General features: G+C 50.7%; 1 protein-coding gene and 1 long non-coding RNA gene across 7 annotated transcripts in view; one reads left to right on the top strand and one right to left on the bottom strand.

The window, feature by feature from the left end:
* Window positions 1-2,942, bottom strand: part of ARHGAP12 (Rho GTPase activating protein 12) — a 78,113-nt gene extending 75,171 nt beyond the window's left edge. For all 6 annotated transcript variants that reach the window (XM_073581689.1, XM_073581690.1, XM_073581691.1 and 3 more), the window contains exon 1: window positions 2,787-2,942. The gene's annotated coding sequence lies outside the window, so the exon portion shown is untranslated. The remainder of the gene's footprint in view (window positions 1-2,786) is intronic.
* Window positions 2,943-3,912: 970 nt separating this feature from the next.
* Window positions 3,913-18,065, top strand: part of LOC141095597 (uncharacterized) — a 38,772-nt gene continuing 24,619 nt past the window's right edge. The window contains exon 1 of the long non-coding RNA XR_012233434.1: window positions 3,913-4,706. This is a non-coding gene — a long non-coding RNA (uncharacterized lncRNA). The remainder of the gene's footprint in view (window positions 4,707-18,065) is intronic.

The raw sequence follows: 18,065 nt of genomic DNA, 5'->3' as shown, positions 1-18,065 counted from the left end.
GCTGCTGCGTCACAAAATCGGTGACGCTTTAGCGATATTGCTAACTGTAAAGCCCCCTTTAGAGAGCTCCTCACTATCAACTGAATGATACATTGATCAGCGCTTATTTCCCCACTGATACATTAACGAGCCGCCAAATGATTATATATCAAGTATTCACCCAGGACGACAGTGCCAAAATAATCTTTATAAAGCGCTAACATATTCCACAGCGCTTTTACAGTTTGCACATATTATCACTGTCCCCGATGGGGCTCACAATCTAAATTCCCTATCATTATGTCTTTGGAATGTGGGAGGAAACCGGAGAACCCGGAGGAAACCCACGCAAACACGGGGAGAACATACAAACTCCTTGCAGATGTTGTCCTTGTTGGGATTCGAACCCAGGACTCCAGCGCTGCAAGACTGCAGTGCTATCCACTGAGCCAGGGTGCTGCCCATGGTATAAGCATACAGTATCACGTCATTGGCAGCACATTCCCAGTTACCGTAATCGTTTTTCGGCACATTGATCCCATAACCCGTCAGTTTGCTTTTTCGCTGGGTAACTACCTGCATGCAGATCTTGGAGAACGCAACACGTGACATTAATCTATATAGAAATCCTACACAATTCCAACCATCCATGTGGCACTGACAACCAGACGCGCACAGGTTGGAGACCGCCGCTTTAGAGAAACACGATTGTGCCAAATTGGCGACAGTGAAGAACCCCTTAAAGATTGGAAGCAATGCAAGCGAGCTGCTGATCGACTAAGAAGTCACTACCAACTTCAGTGTATGTCAGATCGCTGGGGGGGGATCCCAAAGTTCCCTGTGTGAATGAAGACATATTTTACATGCGTGACGATTGCTCTATACACTCAGATGACTCTGGTATCGGCAGATGGGGTTACTCTATTCAGGTTCCGGTGATCAGCGCTTTATCACCTCTCCCGTGGAGAAACCTATTTCGTTGGGGAACTTCTTTAATGCGACTCCAAAAATAGAGAGACAATTCTTCTGGCAGGAGAGGCGGTGGTATCAGCGATCCGCAAAACTTAAGGAATGCAGTGAAGCATTAGTAATATACAAAAGCAAACAGAGGCCCGGAAGCTGCAGAAACGTAAAGTCACAACACGCAGCGGATGACAGAGCACTGCGGCGGTCGGATTACTCCATCGCTGAGACCACGCCACAGGAATGTGAAGGAGAAAACTGAGCCGGTGCAATCTGCAGTCAGAACAGCCGCAGATGAAGCAGGGGCGTCCCCATGACTTTTATACAAGTCTGTAGATCAACATGCTGCTATCAAGAGGTACTTTATTAGGGAAGATGGGGAGCACAGCCTGAAAGGGCAGCTGGCGTCTCTGCAATATGTGAACGGCCCATTGATTTCACAGTGCACCATTTCATGTTTTACTATCATTGCAGAGACGATGCGACCCCCATCATTACAGCAGCGGGGTCATCACGTAATGGTAATGTGCTGCGCAGCCAAATACAGGGCAGAATTTCTCAGGGTTCTGCAATGTGTCTAGATGAAGAATATGATTTATGCTGCAAATCCATGGAGCGGATTTCACCGCGCACTTTACAGACCAGCAGCACAATATTCCCAAATCCTGCCTAGAAGGTTATACTGAGCAAACACAGCTCCCAATAGAGAGCCATTCCCATCTCAGAGCGGTGGCATATCCCTGGTGGGGGGTACGGACTCCTGGGACGCTGCACCGTCCTGCGCTGGCACCCCGGTCACACCGTGCAGGGAAGCTGCAGCAAAGTGGGCGACTGCGGCATCCAGGGGTGAATTACTGCTGTTGTCCCTTCACCCTCATGAGGAGTAGGGGTCCCAGAGGTGAGCCCCCCCACTGATCACAAAGTGATGGCACTGCCTTAGAAAATGCCCTAAGTATTATAACCAAAGTGCAGGGACGAGCGGGTCCAGCTTTTCAGGCTAAAAATGGAAATTAAGGTAAATTTCACTCTGCGATCACCACTGGTGTGAATGGGACCATCAGAAACTAGCGAATCAGAAAACAGATGCACATATCATGGTTTTCTGGCCACCAGGTGGCATCGTGACCTACAGGTGGCGGACACATTTGGGTGATCCATGAGCAGGACACGGCGGCCACTTGTCTCAGTGATGAACCTAAGCGGTTTTTAGCATCAAGAGTGACACAAGGAAAAGACGTCACACCCCCTCGTCTCAGGTGCACGCCGCATGGTTGGCCATTGGCTACAGGTGACAGCGCCATCCACAGTCACACCGGAGTAAAGCTACGTGCACACGGCCCAGGTGCAACTAAACATCACATGTGGAGTCAGTCCAGAGCGACGCCAGCGCCCCGGGAGGGCAGACGGGGACAGCGGCCATTCTAGACACCACTAGGACACTGGCATAGCGGTGCCGCCTGTCTCACCCCATTGAAGTGAATGGGACTATATGGCGGACACATAGGACGTCCCCACACGTCTCAGCGGCCATCGCCTGTGGTCACATTACATGGCACCTACAGGTGACACAGGGACATGGCTGGGTGGAGGGAGCTTCTCATTCCTTCAGGTGAGAGGAGGAGGAGGAGGAAGTGTCCGCTCAGCACAGGACGCAGGAAGAAGACAATGACAGCCACATACACACTGAAGTTTTGTTTTCAGATGCGACTTTCCCCTCTTTCTGACCCCCGTCCCCTCCCGTAACTTCTGGCAGCCCCTGTTCTAACAAAGCCCTAGAGCCGCATTCCCCCCCTTTATCACCCCGACCTTCCACCGTCCGCAGCTCCTGCTGCTCCCGGACTTACCGCCTTCTCGGCGACCACCGCGGCGCGTCCCTTCACTTCCCAGACGACCTTCCGCGGTCGGAGCGGCAGCCGCGACAGCGACCACTTTGAGGAAGTCAACACTCAGCAGTCGCCCGTGTGTTCTGCCGCGGCCCCGCCCCCCCGAGTGCTGTGGTAGTGCTCCGCCTCCACGCGTGACGTCACGCCGAGCGCCCGCCTCTGTCGACAAAGCTCCGCCCACTCTTCCCCGGAACTTCTCTGTGTCTCTGGAGAGGTCTCCGGTGTGTGGCGCAGGGAACGGGGACGAGCCGGTGACGGGAGCGGCCGCCTGCACAGAGTGAGCCCGCCGTGTCAGCATGGGCGCTGTGCTGAGTGTGGCATTGATGCCTACTGTGGGCACTAGGATGGCGAGAGAAATAAATTATCCCATGTTTTTAGGAGAGGACTTTTTTATTTTAACTTAAATGCTTGTAATTTTGGCTAAAAAATAATTTTTTGCAGTTGTGTTTCATTAAATTCTGCCCCATTTGCTTTCCGCAGCCTGACTGCAGAATGAGTTCACTGAGGATCTGTCAGTGAGCTGCCTCTGGCTGCCGTTTAACTCTTTCATGTCCTTTGCTGAGCGCCTGGCTGCTGATTGGTGACCGCAGACCACCCCAAAGTAGAATGTGCAGGAAGCAGCCGTTTTATTATATAAATCTTGATTTCCAAAGTGATTTGTAGCCGCATATACATGCCTAGAAGTAAAAAAAAAAATAATAATAACGTCCCCTGACGGTGACAAGCCCTTAAATGACACGGCAAATTTTAATTTTTGCATTCACTTATTTTTCTTCCTCCTTTTCCAAGAGTCATATCGATTGTTATTTCGTGGATTGAGCCGCGAGATTTCCATTTTTGTGATTTGGGTTTTTGAAAAACTTATTTCAATACTTTATTTTTTTAGACTTGAACCTGGAATTGTTTGCTCGCTCGGGCGATGTGTCGTAATGCCTCCAATTCCAGGGTGTAGCAATAGTGATGATGCCCTAGGACGCCGAGCCGTCCAGGAGGGCCGCCAGTGTGGCCCTTAGGCTGGTTTTACACTTACCGTGTTTTTGCTGGCTGATTTTGTGGCCCCAATAGATTTCTATGGGACTGCAAAATCGGCACGCAAAAATTCCATGGTGCGCCGCTGTGTGCCGTACGGCCGTGGTAAAAGATCGAGCTTGCCTGCTTGATCTTTTATACGGCGTACAGACACAGCCCCCATTGTGAACTTTTGATCAGGGTCATCTGGATGTTTTGGGTTGTCATTATGATTTAAAAAGAGAAAACACAGTAGTTTGACAATAAATGGCTTCACCCAACCACTAACCATGAGCGGAGAAAACGTTTTGGTGTTATCATTCATATTCTCTGAAAAAAAGGCCAAGAAAGCAAAAATTCTGCCGGGGTGTGTAAACTTTTGAGCACAACTGTAAATTCCCCTTTCCAGTTAACGGGTCCCTCAGACACTACTTGCCTCACTGTACAGCTGGCCTTATGCCTTCAGTAACGGCTGCTTGATTGGCTGACAGCTCTTCCCTCCTCAGCCCCCACACACATGCACGCTCTGCTTGGCTAATCATGCGTTTCCAAAGAGGAGAACAGTAGAAGCCACTGCCTGACAATTGTGGTGGTGACTCCTCCTCCTCCAATCCTAAAAGGATTGAGCATCGGAGAGAGTGGTGTGGTCCCACCAAATTTGATGTGTCCATCCGCACCTGAAGAGACTGCTGAGGACAATTGTGCTCTCACCATATCACCATCCCATGGAACATGGCTGAGAGCGAGAATTTTTGGTCTCTTGCCAGTTGGATGAAGTAGGGACCGGAGTCATTGTGAGCTGATGCGGACGTGGGTATGTGCCTTCCGGCATCGGCGCACTACACCGTAATTCTGATCCAGAGCGACTAGTAGGTGAGTTATGGAGGGTGACGACGTAGACTGGTTATTGGCCTGTGTAGGAAGCCAGACCACCTGGCTCATTGCTAGAGATGGCAGGTCTGTGAAGGTGCAGCACAGTGGGTCACTAATGGGTCTGTGTGCCCGTCTGCATCGTGGCAGGGTGCAGTTACTGCCTGGCCTTACCTGCACCATTGCGGTCCATGCACATTGGCTTAAATGGTCAGTGTGCTGTCCATTCCACACAAACCGAAAATATGGTCACATGAGCCCAGTCCTATTGGGCTCATGTTATATTTCGTATTTATTTTTGTCTTTTCTGTATATTTTGCAAATTTTTGATTTAAGAATAATCTTTTGTGTAGCAGGACAACTTCATCGGCAAAGTGGATGCCGCTAAACCTGCAGTTTCCGCAATCTCTCACCGTAAAGATAATGCAGAGCTAAACCAGTGCGGTCACAGTTCTCAAACACCTTGATTAAATCAGTATAAGCCTGTAATAATGCTAAAATCCAGAAGGAATTCTGAGAGATGGCGTTATCTAGCTGCGGATAATGGAGGGTTTAGAAATAATGGTACATAATCTTTCATAATCTTCCCGCAGGTAATTATGCCTACATGTAGGATGCGTCCCCAGACCTGACAGCTCCAGGAAAACATTCTAGTCACAGTGTTATTCTTATGCTAAGATTACTGCGAGATCAAAAGAGGCAAGAAACAATTAAAGGGGTGAATCCCACAAATGGGAAAAGGAAACGGGTACATCTCAGGAGTAGAGATCAGCGAATTTTCTCTGATTCGGTTCCGAATACGATCGGAATCGAATATTGTTTTTGCAATATTCGTCAAACACAGCCGAACATCATTAGACTCAATGGGAGTAGAAATTACCGAATATGTTCGGAACCGATCATACATTCGGCACGAATATGTCAAAATCAGATTCGGGGACAAAATCCGAACAATCATCTCCACTCAAGAGTCATCCAAATCCTTAATTTAACTCTAGCAAAGAAATATAAACTCCAGTCTATGGGAATTTTGCACTCCTTACAGCCTCTTTACTCATTCCTCTGCAATTGTGTTCTCTTCTATTCCTGCGGACAAGAAGCAGATTGTGCCATGTTACCAGAAAGCATCAGGATTTCCCAGGAGCGCACTGAAATCAGGGCACAGCTGACGCATTTATTCCTCTCCAGACCATCAATACTGTCATGATCCAGTCCGGGTTTTGAGTCCTGTCTTCCCTTGTCCTGGTCTGATCATGTCAGGGGTTAACGTTTCTCAGCCTCAGTCTTGTTTCAGGTTTGCTATTTAGCTCCTCTGCATCCTGCAGGCGTTGTCAGCTATAGTAATGCCTTCGGCTGTGTATCTGACTCTGGTATATCCTGATTTGTCCTGCTGTGATTCCTGGCTTGCCTCGTGTCTGTTTATTCCCTCTGTCTGTCCTGACTCAGTGTTTCCCCGAAAGTGTGTTGACCCTCCCTGGCTTTTGACTTGGCTTGTAGCTTGTATTCGGACTAGTTTCTGTCTTTTGTTTTTGGCTTATCCGCTCCTGTCCAGCTCTGACCTCTTCGGCTTGTTTGTGACCTTGAATTTGCTTATTCCTTCGGTACTGTGCTTCAGTCTGTTTTCTGACCCGACTGGTCTGACTATTCTGCTGCCACCTGGTGGTAGCCATTGCTGCTGCTACGCAGGACTGCCCTGAGAGTGTTCAGTCCTTCCTCCGCTCTATTACCATCTAGTGGATTCTGCACATACCTGCATTGCAGCAGCCTGACACATACTTTAAGTTAGACAACCCCTTTAAAAAATTGGTGGCAAACCAGTGCATTACTCTAGCTGAAAGTGGCACTTTAAATTTTCTGTCACGTGGCGCATAATCAGGAGAGTGACGAGTGGGTGGCACTCTGGTTATGGACCCCTGTGGCTGGCACTCTGGTTATGGGCTCCTGTGGCTGGCAATGGAGTTATGGGCTCCTGTGACAGGCACTCTGGTTATGGGCTCCTGTGACAGGCACTCTGGTTATGGGCTCCTGTGGCTGGCACTCTGGTTATGGGCTCCTGTGGCTGGCACTGGAGTTATGGGCCCCTGTGGCTGGCACTCTGGTTATGGGCTCCTGTGGCTGGCACTCTGGTTATGGACTCCTGTGGCTGGCACTCTGGTTATGGGCTCCTGTGGCTGGCACTCTGGTTATGGGCTCCTGTGGCTGGCACTGGAGTTATGGGCCCCTGTGGCTGGCACTCTGGTTATGGGCTCCTGTGGCTGGCACTCTGGTTATGGGCTCCTGTGGCTGGCACTGGAGTTATGGGCCCCTGTGGCTGGCACTCTGGTTATGGAATCCTGTGGCTGGCACTCTGGTTATGGGCTCCTGTGGCTGGCACTGGAGTTATGGGCCCCTGTGGCTGGCACTCTGGTTATGGGCTCCTGTGGTTGTCATTTGTATTCTATGACAGGCAGATTATTTAAGGATCCTTTGGTTGTCAGTGTGTCACGATGGTCCTTCACCAGACATTTAAATTATTATTATTTTTTAGTTCATCTCAACAGAAGATCACAGTGAAGTGCTGTAAATTATTTGATAATTTTCTTGCAATTAAACAGCAATTTACCTGAATTTTCTTATGATCTAGCTTAAAATATTGTAATAGCTTGGGATTTATTTTTAAAAAAAAGAGGGCAGGGGGAGAAATAATTTTTGGAAATGTGTTAAAAACAGGAAATTGTAGTTTGTTTGTTTTTTTAAACCTTGTCTTATTCAATCCGGGCATCGGTTTTTTCTATAAATGTATGTGGGATGTTCCTCCTCACAATTAACGTGCCCTAGGCTCCTTATACAATGCACACATAGTCATCCGCCTTCATCACCTAAGCGAAGTGCTGCAGCCGGCGTGTCGTGGCCTGTTACTCTCTCATCCCTACTCTGCAATTTTAATGGGTCAACTTCACTCTAAATATGTGGATGATTGCCAAATAGTGCAGCGCTCAGTAACCGCGGGCCGGGGACCGCCACACACAGGGTCAGGCCAAGCGGCACGCCCAGGATTTGGCCACTCTGTGCAGCCTCAGGTTTTCATTTTTGTAGCTATCCAGTTTTCACTTTAGGCTAATTTCACACTTGCTTTTTTTTGCAGCGCGTTTTTCCCGCAAAAAAATGCATTGAAAAAACGCATACAAACGCATACAACTGCTGCGTTTTTTTCAAGCATTTTTATGAGCATGCATGAAAAAAACGCAGCGTTTTTATGCGTTTGTATGCGTTTTTAGTGCGTTTTTACCGCGTTTGCGTTTTTTCCAAACATTAGGTGGCCCCTCACACTAACCCAAACCATGACTTTACTAACCCTGACCCTAACCCTAACCCTGACCCTAACCCTTAACCAAACCATACTAACCCAAACCCTAAACCCTAACTAACCCTGACCCTAACCCCAACCCTAACCCTTAACCAAACCATACTAACCCAAACCCTAAACCCTAACTAACCCTGACCCTAACCCTGACCCTAACCCTGACCCTAAACCCCCTTAACTAACCCTAACTCTAACCCAAACCCCTAAATTCCATGGTTAACAAAAAAAATGCATGTGCAAAAAAACGCATACATGAGCATGCCAATGCGCACATATGCGCACCCATAGACTTATAATGGGTGTCTTGCTGTAAAAAAACGCATTGCGCGCGCATGCGTTTTTTTGAGGCAAGTCGGACGCCCAAAAAATGCAACAGGATGCATTTTGTGCGCCCGAGCGCATACCGCAAAAAAACGCATGCGCGCAAAAACGCATACAAACGCGTGTGTATGCGCACATAAGCGCATCCCATGCAAAGTATAGGAAAAAAAATCGCATGCGTTTTTTAGCGCTAAAATACCGCGAAAAAAAACGCAAGTGTGAAACCAGCCTTAGACAGCTGTATTCTACTATGTTTATTACTATATATATATATATATATATATATATATATATATATATATATATTGTAAATACATGTCCATGTTGCATTGTCTAAAGCGGGACATCTATATTAGACTAACCACTTCAAATTAAAAAAAATATATATATTTTTTAGACCCTTTAATTCCCATGTAGATCGATGGGTGTCCATGATCCATGTGACCCAGAAGACGGCGATCCCCAGTGCTGATTGCCCCCCGATGTTGTTACGACCATATACAGTATATACTAAATACCTTAAACTATTTTACAAGCTAAACCATATACCTTAAAGACATAAAAATGCAGGATGGATGGTGGGGCGGTTGGCGGTTGGCTGTGGCTCCTTTGACTTGGGCCTGGCATTAGTCATACAGATAATGTGTTGGAACACGCAGATCCACTTACACAACTTTCACTAGGTGCATAGCAGAACGCAATGTCAGGTTTCCTAGGAAACAAACCAGTGAATCACTTGGTGCAGTACAATAATCTTTTCAGTTTCCAAGGCCGTGCGTGGCTCCACAGTTACACATGCTGTAATACCACCTTGTGAATTGTCAAATCCAACAATATATGTTAGAATCCCTCCATTGGGGGCAAATCCTCAGCTCAGGCCTGCACAACATACGAGCCGCATGCAGCCCACCGAAGACAGAAGACTCCGGCTCCCACCTCCGTGTATTCAACTCTATTTGCGTATTTCAGATTCAAATGCAGTCAAACACTTCTGCGCCGGTACTGGGGCAAAGCAATGCCCCCCCGACATGCGTGATGTGGTCATCACACTACGCTATGACCTCATCGTACTGCTGGTGCCGGAAAAAGGAAGAGCTCTAGTAGGAGCCTAAAGATCCTATTGGAGGAGCGTTTCTGTTAATATCAGGCCACATTATGGGGGAGAGGATTGTGAAGGAGGCAGAGGAGCTGTGTGTGGGGGGGGGGGGATATTATGAAGAGGAGCTGTGTGGGGAAATTACAGGGAGGAGCTGTGTGTGTGGGGGAATCTTATAGAGAGGAACTGTATGGGACTGAACACTACAGAGAGGAGCTGTGTGGGGGCACATTATGGAGACAGACAACGTAAGGGGACATTACGGAGAGGGGCAGTGTGGGGAAGATATTATGGAGAGGGGCAGTGTGGGGAAGATAATATGGACAGCAGCAGTGTGGGAGATATATTATGGAGGGGGCAGTGTGGGAGAGATATTATGGAGAGGGGCAGTGTGGGGAAGATATGGAGAGGGGCAGTGTGGGAGAGATATTATGGAGAGGGGCAGTGTGGGGAAGATAATATGGAGAGGGGCAGTGTGGGAGGGATATTATGGAGGGGGCAGTGTGGGAGAGATATTATGGAGAGGGGCAGTGTGGGGAAGATATGGAGAGGGGCAGTGTGGGGAAGATATGGAGAGGGGCAGTGTGGGAGAGATATTATGGAGAGGGGCAGTGTGGGGAAGATAATATGGAGAGGGGCAGTGTGGGAGGGATATTATGGAGGGGGCAGTGTGGGAGAGATATTATGGAGAGGGGCAGTGTGGGGAAGATATGGAGAAGGGCAGTGTGGGGAAGATATTATGGAGAGGGGCAGTGTGGGGAAGATATTATGGAGAGGGGCAGTGTGGGGAAGATATTATGGAGAGAGGCAGTGTGGGGAAGATATTATGGAGAGAGGCAGTGTGGGAGAGATATTATGGAGAGGGGCAGTGTGGGAGGGATATTATGGAGAGGGGCAGTGTGGGAGGGATATAATGGAGAGGGGCAGTGTGGGAAGGATATTATGGAGAGGGGCAGTGTGGGATGGAGAGAAGCAGTGTGGGGAGGGATATTATGGAGAGGGGCAGTGTGGGAGGGATATTATGGAGAGGGGCAGTGTGGGAGAGATATTATGGAGAGGGGCAGTGTGGGGAGAGATATTATGGAGAGGGGCAGTGTGGGGAAGATATTATGGAGACAGGCAGTGTGGGGAAGATATGGAGACAGGCAGTGTGGTGAAAATAATATGGAGAGGGGCAGTGTGGGGAAGATATTATGGAGAGAGGCAGTGTGGGAGAGATTATGAAGAGGGGCAATGTGGGAGGGATATTATGGAGAGGGGCAGTGTGGGAGGGATATTATGGAGAGGGCCAGTGTGGGAGAGATATTATGGAGAGGGGAAGAGTGGGAGGGATATTATGGAGGGCGCAGTGTGGGAGCTGGGAGGGATATTATGGAGGGCGCAGTGTGGGAGGGATATTATGGAGGGGGAAGTGTGGGAGGGATATTATGGAGAGAATAATAATAATAAATTTTATTTTTATAGCGCCGACATATTCCGCAGCACTTTACATTTCAGAGGGGATTTGTACAGACAATAGACATTACAGCATAACAATAATCACATACAGTAGATTATAACAAATACCAAGAGGAGTGAGGGCCCTGCTCGCAAGCTTACAGTCTATGAGGAAAGAGGTAGACACGAAAGGTGGGTGGTAACAGTTGCCCTGATTGTATGGACCAGCCATAATGTTAAGTGTGTAACAGTACAGACACAGAGGGCTAATGGATGCATAAAGCATGTGGGAACATGATGCTGGGAACCTGGTTATGGTAAAATTTTTGGCTCTGCCACACAGGGATAGGTTAGGTTAATGTGTTGAGGCGATAGGCCAGTCTGAATAAATGCGTTTTCAGGACACGCTTAAAATTGTGGGGACTGGGGACTAATCGTATTGACCTGGGAAGTGCATTCCAAAGAATTGGCGCGGCACGTGTAAAGTCTTGGAGACGGGAGTGGGAGGTTCTGACTATTGAGGATACTAACCTCAGGTCATCAGCAGAACGGAGGGCGCGGGTAGGGTGGTATACTGAAACAAGGGAGGAGATGTAGGGTGGTGCTGAGCCATGGAGGGCTTTGTGGGTGAGGGTAATAAGTTTATACTGAATTCTGGAGTGGATGGGTAGCCAGTGTAATGACTGGCACAAGGTAGAGGCATCGGTGTAACGATTGGTGAGGAATATGATCCTGGCTGCAGCATTCAAGACAGATTGGAGAGGGGAGAGTTTTGTAAGAGGGAGACCGATTAGAAGAGAGTTACAATAGTCGAGACGAGAATGAATAAGAGAAACAGTAAGAGTTTTTGCAGAGTCAAAAGTAAGAAAAGGTCGAATTCTAGAAATGTTTTTGAGGTGCAGATGACAAGAGCGAGCCAGTGATCGAATGTGGGGGGCAAAGGAAAGCTCGGAATCAAGTATGACCCCAAGACAGCGGGCATGTTGCTGGGGAGTAATAGTGGAACCACAGACGGAAATGGCAATGTCGGGTGTAGGTACATTAGTAGCGGGAGGAAACACAAGGAGTTCAGTCTTTGATAGGTTCAGTTTCAGATATAGTGAGGACATGATATTAGACACAGCGTTTAGACAATCGCCAGTGTTTTCTAGAAAGGCTGGCGTGATGTCAGGAGAAGAAGCGTATAATTGGGTGTCATCAGCATAGAGATGGTACTGGAAACCAAATCTACTGATTGTTTGACCAATAGGGGCAGTGTACAAGGAGAAGAGGAGGGGGCCTAGAACCGATCCTTGAGGAACCCCAACAGTAAGGGGAAGGTGAGAGGAGGAGGAACCGGCAAAAGAAACAGTAAAGGAGCGGTCGGAGAGATAGGAGGAGAACCAGGAGAGAACGGTGTCCTTGAGGCCAATGGAACGGAGCATAGTGAGGAGGAGCTGATGATCCACAGTGTCGAATGCTGCAGAGAAGCAGTGTGGGAGAGATATTATGGAGAGGGGAAGAGTGGGAGGGATATTATGGAGGGCGCAGTGTGGGAGCTGGGAGGGATATTATGGAGGGCGCAGTGTGGGAGGGATATTATGGAGGGGAAGTGTGGGAGGGATATTATGGAGAGGGGCAGTGTGGGAGGGATATTATGGAGAGGGGCAGTGTGGGAGTGTTAGCGCGGGTGGTCAGGAGCGGGAAACTCCGAGAGTGGACCCTCTGGGCCGTGGCACCGAGGGGCCCCGGGCGAGCTGCCAGGTGGAACCGACCCCTATACAGGGACCGTTAGGAGCAGGCCCAGGGGTTCGAGTACCACGGTAGCCGGTACCGAGAGGGGCGGCTCAGGATGGACCGGAGTAAGACTGAGACTGGAGTTGGACGGCAGGAGCACTGAAGACAGGAGTGGAGTAGGACGGCAGGAACACAAGGCAGGGCTGGAGTAGGACGACAGGAACACTGAAGGCAGGACTGGAGTAGGTCGGCAGGAACACAAGGCAGGACTGGAGTAGGACGACAGGAACACTGAAGGCAGGACTGGAGTAGGTCGGCAGGAACACAAGGCAGGACTGGAGTAGGACGACAGGAACACTGAAGGCAGGACTGGAGTAGGTCGGCAGGAACACAAGGCAGGACTGGAGAAGGTCGGCAGGAACACAGGTAGCGGGACTGAGAAGCTGCTGTGAGGAGCAGCCGAGACAGGAACTGCAGCAGCAGTGTGTGCACGATGGAGCGAGGCCAGAGTGTCAGGAAACACAACGATCAGGCGCCTCCCTCAGGGGGAAGCGGCCTGATATGGCCCCGTCTGGTCAGCCATTGGTCCACAGGTGCTTCCGGGTTAGGGCACAGCCGGAGCATAAGAAGCAGGAAGGAGGCGCAGCCGCGGCCTATGGCGCATGCGCATAGCATGCAGGGAAGGCATCGGTCGCGGACCTGTCTCAGGTGACCGCCGCGGCCGTCAGGTGGAGAGAGGCTGCGGCGTGGGAGCGGAGGGCGACTGCGGCGTGGGAGCGGAGGCCGGGTGAGTATGGCGGAGCGGTGTAACAGTACCCCCTCCCCTAAGCCGCCCCCCCCGGAGGTTAACAAGAAACCTCTTGAGGATACGGGGCGCATTAATATTCTCCCGAGGCTCCCAGGATCTCTCCTCAGGACCAAAGCCCTTCCAATCAACGAGAAAGAAAGTCCTACCTCTAACCCTTTTCACAGCGAGGATGTCCTGTACTTCAAAAATGTTGTCAGCCCCCACCGGCTGAGGACCAAGATCAAGCGAGGAGTGGAAACGATTCAGCACCACAGGCTTCAGGAGTGAGACGTGAAAGGTGTTCGGGATCCGGAGCGAAGCAGGCAACCTCAATTTGTAGGCAACTTCGTTAATACGTCCCAGAATTTCAAACGGACCAATGTAGCGTGGACCCAACTTGTAAGAGGGCAGTTTTAGTCGGACGAATTTGGAGGAGAGCCAGACCTTGTCGCCAACACGATACGGAGGAGAATCCAACCTCTTTTTGTCAGCATAGTTCTTCATCTGATCAGCAGATCTCTTGAGTGATGTGTTGGTCTCAGCCCAAATCTTAGAAAATTCCGAGGACAAGGCATTGGCCGCGGGTACCTCAGAGGCAGGGGTTATCGGAAGAGGAACACCAGGATGTCTGCCAAAAACAATGAAAAACGGAGACTTAGCCGAAGACTCACCAGCATGGTTGTTATAAGCGAACTCTGCCCAGGGGAGTAAGTTGACCCAATCGTTCTGGTGGGCGTTAGAGAAGTGGCGTAAGTATCCCGTAAGCGTCTGGTTGGTACGCTCTACTTGTCCGTTGGACTGTGGATGGTAGGCCGAGGAGAAGTCGAGGGAAACTTTCATGAGCTTACAAAGCGAACGCCAGAACTTGGAGGTAAACTGAACCCCTCGGTCAGACACAATGCGTCGAGGTAGACCATGAAGCCTGAAGACTTGATGAATGAAGATTTTGGCCAGCTCTGGCGCTGAGGGAAGACCCGGCAGAGGGATGAAGTGAGCCATCTTGGAAAAACGATCCACCACCACCAGGATGACTGTGCAGCCCGCAGAGCAGGGTAGATCGGTGATGAAATCCATGGCGATGTTCTCCCAAGGAACCGTAGGGACAGGCAACGGAAGCAACAAGCCGGACGGAGATCTCCGTGGCACCTTGTTTTTTGCACAGGATGGACAAGAAGCCACAAAGTCGAGTACATCTTGGCGAAGTGAGGGCCACCAGTAGTGACGTTTGATAAGGTCAAGAGTCTTCTTAGTTCCGGCATGGCCGGCCAGTTTGGAGGAGTGCCCCCATAGAAGAACCTTTTGCTTGAGATTCTCTGGCACAAGCGTCTTGCCAGGCGGAGGAGTAAACCAGTTCACTGGAGCCACGGTGGTGATCCTAGTGGGATCAATGATCTGTGACGGTTCCTCCGTGGATTCGTGTGGTTGGAAGACCCTGGACAGGGCGTCGGCTTTGGAATTCTTGTTGCCGGGACGGAATCGGAGCTCGAAATCAAATCGGGCAAAAAATAAAGACCATCTGGCCTGGCGAGGGTTTAGTCTCTGGGCAGACTGGAGATAGGCCAGATTCTTGTGGTCCGAGAAGATGACAAAAGGATGTACAGCTCCTTCCAGGAGGTGGCGCCATTCCTCCAAGGCCAACTTGATAGCCAAAAGTTCCCGGTCACCGATCGAGTAGTTACACTCGGATGGAGAAAAGGCCTTCGAGAAGAAGCCACAAGGGTGCAGGCGACCGGAGACGGTTCTCTGGGACAACACCGCCCCGGCACCAGTCGAGGAAGCGTCCACCTCGAGTACAAAAGGTCGATCGCTCTCAGGGCGATGCAGGACCGGAGCCGTGGAGAAAGCCCGTTTTAGGGTCAGAAAGGCCTGCTCTGCCTCAGGAGACCAATCCTTGGAAGTAGACCCTTTACGGGTGAGCACAGAAATGGGTCTTGTGATCGCGGAGAAGTGGGAGACAAATTGCCGGTAATAGTTGGCGAACCCGAGGAATCGTTGTATCGCCTTTAATCCGACGGGGCGAGGCCATTTGAGGATGGCAGACAACTTCTCGGGGTCCATCCTTAGCCCAGCGTCGGAGATAATGTATCCCAGAAATGGCAGAGAGGTCTGTTCGAAGAGACATTTCTCGATCTTTGCATACAGACGGTTCTCCCGAAGCCGCTGAAGCACCAGGCGGACACTCTTTCTGTGGGACGAGAGGTCCGGCGAGAAGACGAGGATGTCGTCTAAGTACACGACCACACAGGAGTACAAGAGATCCCGGAAGATCTCGTTGACGAACTCTTGAAAGACTGCAGGAGCATTGCAAAGACCGAAGGGCATGACCAGGTACTCGTAATGGCCATCTCGAGTGTTGAAAGCGGTCTTCCACTCGTCACCTGCACGGATACGGACCAGATTGTAGGCTCCTCTGAGGTCCAGCTTGGTAAAGACCCGAGCCCCTCTGAGACGGTCAAACAGTTCTGGAATGAGTGGAAGAGGGTACCTGTTCTTTATGGTAATCTCATTCAAGCCCCTATAGTCAATACATGGCCGAAGAGTCCCGTCCTTCTTTTTGACGAAGAAGAACCCGGCTCCTGCGGGCGAAGAGGATTTCCGTATAAAGCCTTTGGCGAGGTTCTCTCGGACGTACTCAGACATGGCGGTGGTCTCCACGGGAGACAGAGGGTAGATTCTGCCCCTTGGAGGGGTTGAACCAGAAACAATTTCAATTGGGCAGTCAAACGGCCGGTGTGGAGGGAGGACCTCCGCTTCCTTCTTATCAAAAACATCGGCGTAGGAGCTGTAAGCTGGAGGAAGACCCGGGAGGTCTGGAGGTGACCGTGGAGCGGCCGCCAGGCGGACTGGAATCAGACAGCGAGCTTGGCACGGGTGCCCCCAGCGGAGTATCTCCCCAGAAGACCAGTCGAGAACAGGCTGATGAGTCCTTAACCATGGAAGACCGAGTAGAATGGCGTGAGAGAGCTTAGGTAAAACGTAAAAGGCTATCTTCTCTCGATGTAAGGCTCCGATTTGCAATTCCACCTCTTCAGTGACTAAGGTGACGGACACCTGTAGCGGTTTGCCATCCACGGTGGCAATCTGAATTGGGTTAGGTAGAGTGACTACAGGAATTCGGTATTTGTCTACCTCCTCCGGCCGAATGAAGTTACCCGCTGAGCCCGAATCCACGTAGGCCACCTCGGAACCACGCCTCCCTCCTGAAACCAAAAGCACAGAAATCGTAAGGGGTTGAGAGGAATCATCATCATCACCTAGGAAGGCCTCTCTTACCTGACCTAGGTGGAGTCGTTTCCCTGTCTCTTAGGACAGGTGCGGATATAGTGTGACGAATGACCGCAATAGAGGCACAGACCTTGTGCCCGTCTCGCTCTCTGACGTAACTTGGCCAACCTGAGATGATCTATCTGCATGGGCTCAACCGAAGAGAGGGAAGAAGATCCGACTGAACGTGAGCTGGCCGACTGAGTGAAAGGAGAAACTGACCTGGAGGAGCGCCTGTCTCTCACTGACTCCCGAGCGCGCTCCAGGAAGCGCAGGTCAATGCGGGTAGCCAGCGAGATAAGGTCCTCTAAGGTGGACGGGGTATCTCGACCTGCGAGTTCATCCTTTATTTTACTAGAAAGACCGCGCCAGAATGCCCCCACCAAAGCTGCGTTATTCCAGCCGAGCTCGGAGGAAATAGTGCGAAAGCGAATAGCGTACTGTCCGACCGTGAGAGAGCCCTGGTGTAAGTTAAAGAGTGACTCAGTGAGAGAGGCTAACCGGCCCGGCTCATCGAAAACCTTACGAAACGTATCCAGGAAAACCGGGAGACTCGAAACGACCCGGTCGTCACGTTTCCAGAGCGGGTTTACCCAAGAAAGGGCCTCTCCCTCCAGATGGGACATGATGAAGGCCACTTTGGCCCGGTCCGAGGGGTATTGCTGCGGCAGCCATTCAAAGTGGAGACTACACTGATTTAAGAACCCCCTACAGAGCTTGGGATCCCCAGTGAAACGAGGCGGCTTGGCGAGGCGGGGCGTCGGAGGAGCAGAAGACGCAGGGGGAGGTGTCGGCACTGCAGCAGCAGCCTGGAGGGCCGACAAGCGACTATCAAAGGATGCCATGTAGGACAAAATGTGGGTTTGAGTATCTTGCTGCTGACCCAGCTCCTGTTGGAGACTGGCCAGCTGAGTGGCATTTCCAGGATCGGCCACCTGTAAGGCCGACAAACGGGTGTCCATCGACTTCATGATTGACATAATGCGCCCCTGATTCTCCCGTAGGAATAGCAACTCTTTCTGGGTAGCAGCCGTAGTACCGGCGGAGTCCATGGCCTGATCGTTCTGTTAGCGCGGGTGGTCAGGAGCGGGAAACTCCGAGAGTGGACCCTCTGGGCCGTGGCACCAAGGGGCCCCGGGCGAGCTGCCAGGTGGAACCGACCCCTATACAGGGACCGTTAGGAGCAGGCCCAGGGGTTCGAGTACCACGGTAGCCGGTACCGAGAGGGGCGGCTCAGGATGGACCGGAGTAAGACTGAGACTGGAGTTGGACGGCAGGAGCACTGAAGACAGGAGTGGAGTAGGACGGCAGGAACACAAGGCAGGGCTGGAGTAGGACGACAGGAACACTGAAGGCAGGACTGGAGTAGGTCGGCAGGAACACAAGGCAGGACTGGAG

This window comes from Dendrobates tinctorius, unplaced genomic scaffold (genome assembly GCF_039654945.1).
Source record: "Dendrobates tinctorius isolate UK_male_01 unplaced genomic scaffold, ASM3965494v1 ptg000070l, whole genome shotgun sequence".
Taxonomy (NCBI): Eukaryota; Metazoa; Chordata; class Amphibia; order Anura; family Dendrobatidae; genus Dendrobates; species Dendrobates tinctorius.
The sequence above is the reverse complement of the archived record's forward strand: the minus strand, read 5'-3'. Positions and strand labels throughout refer to the sequence as shown.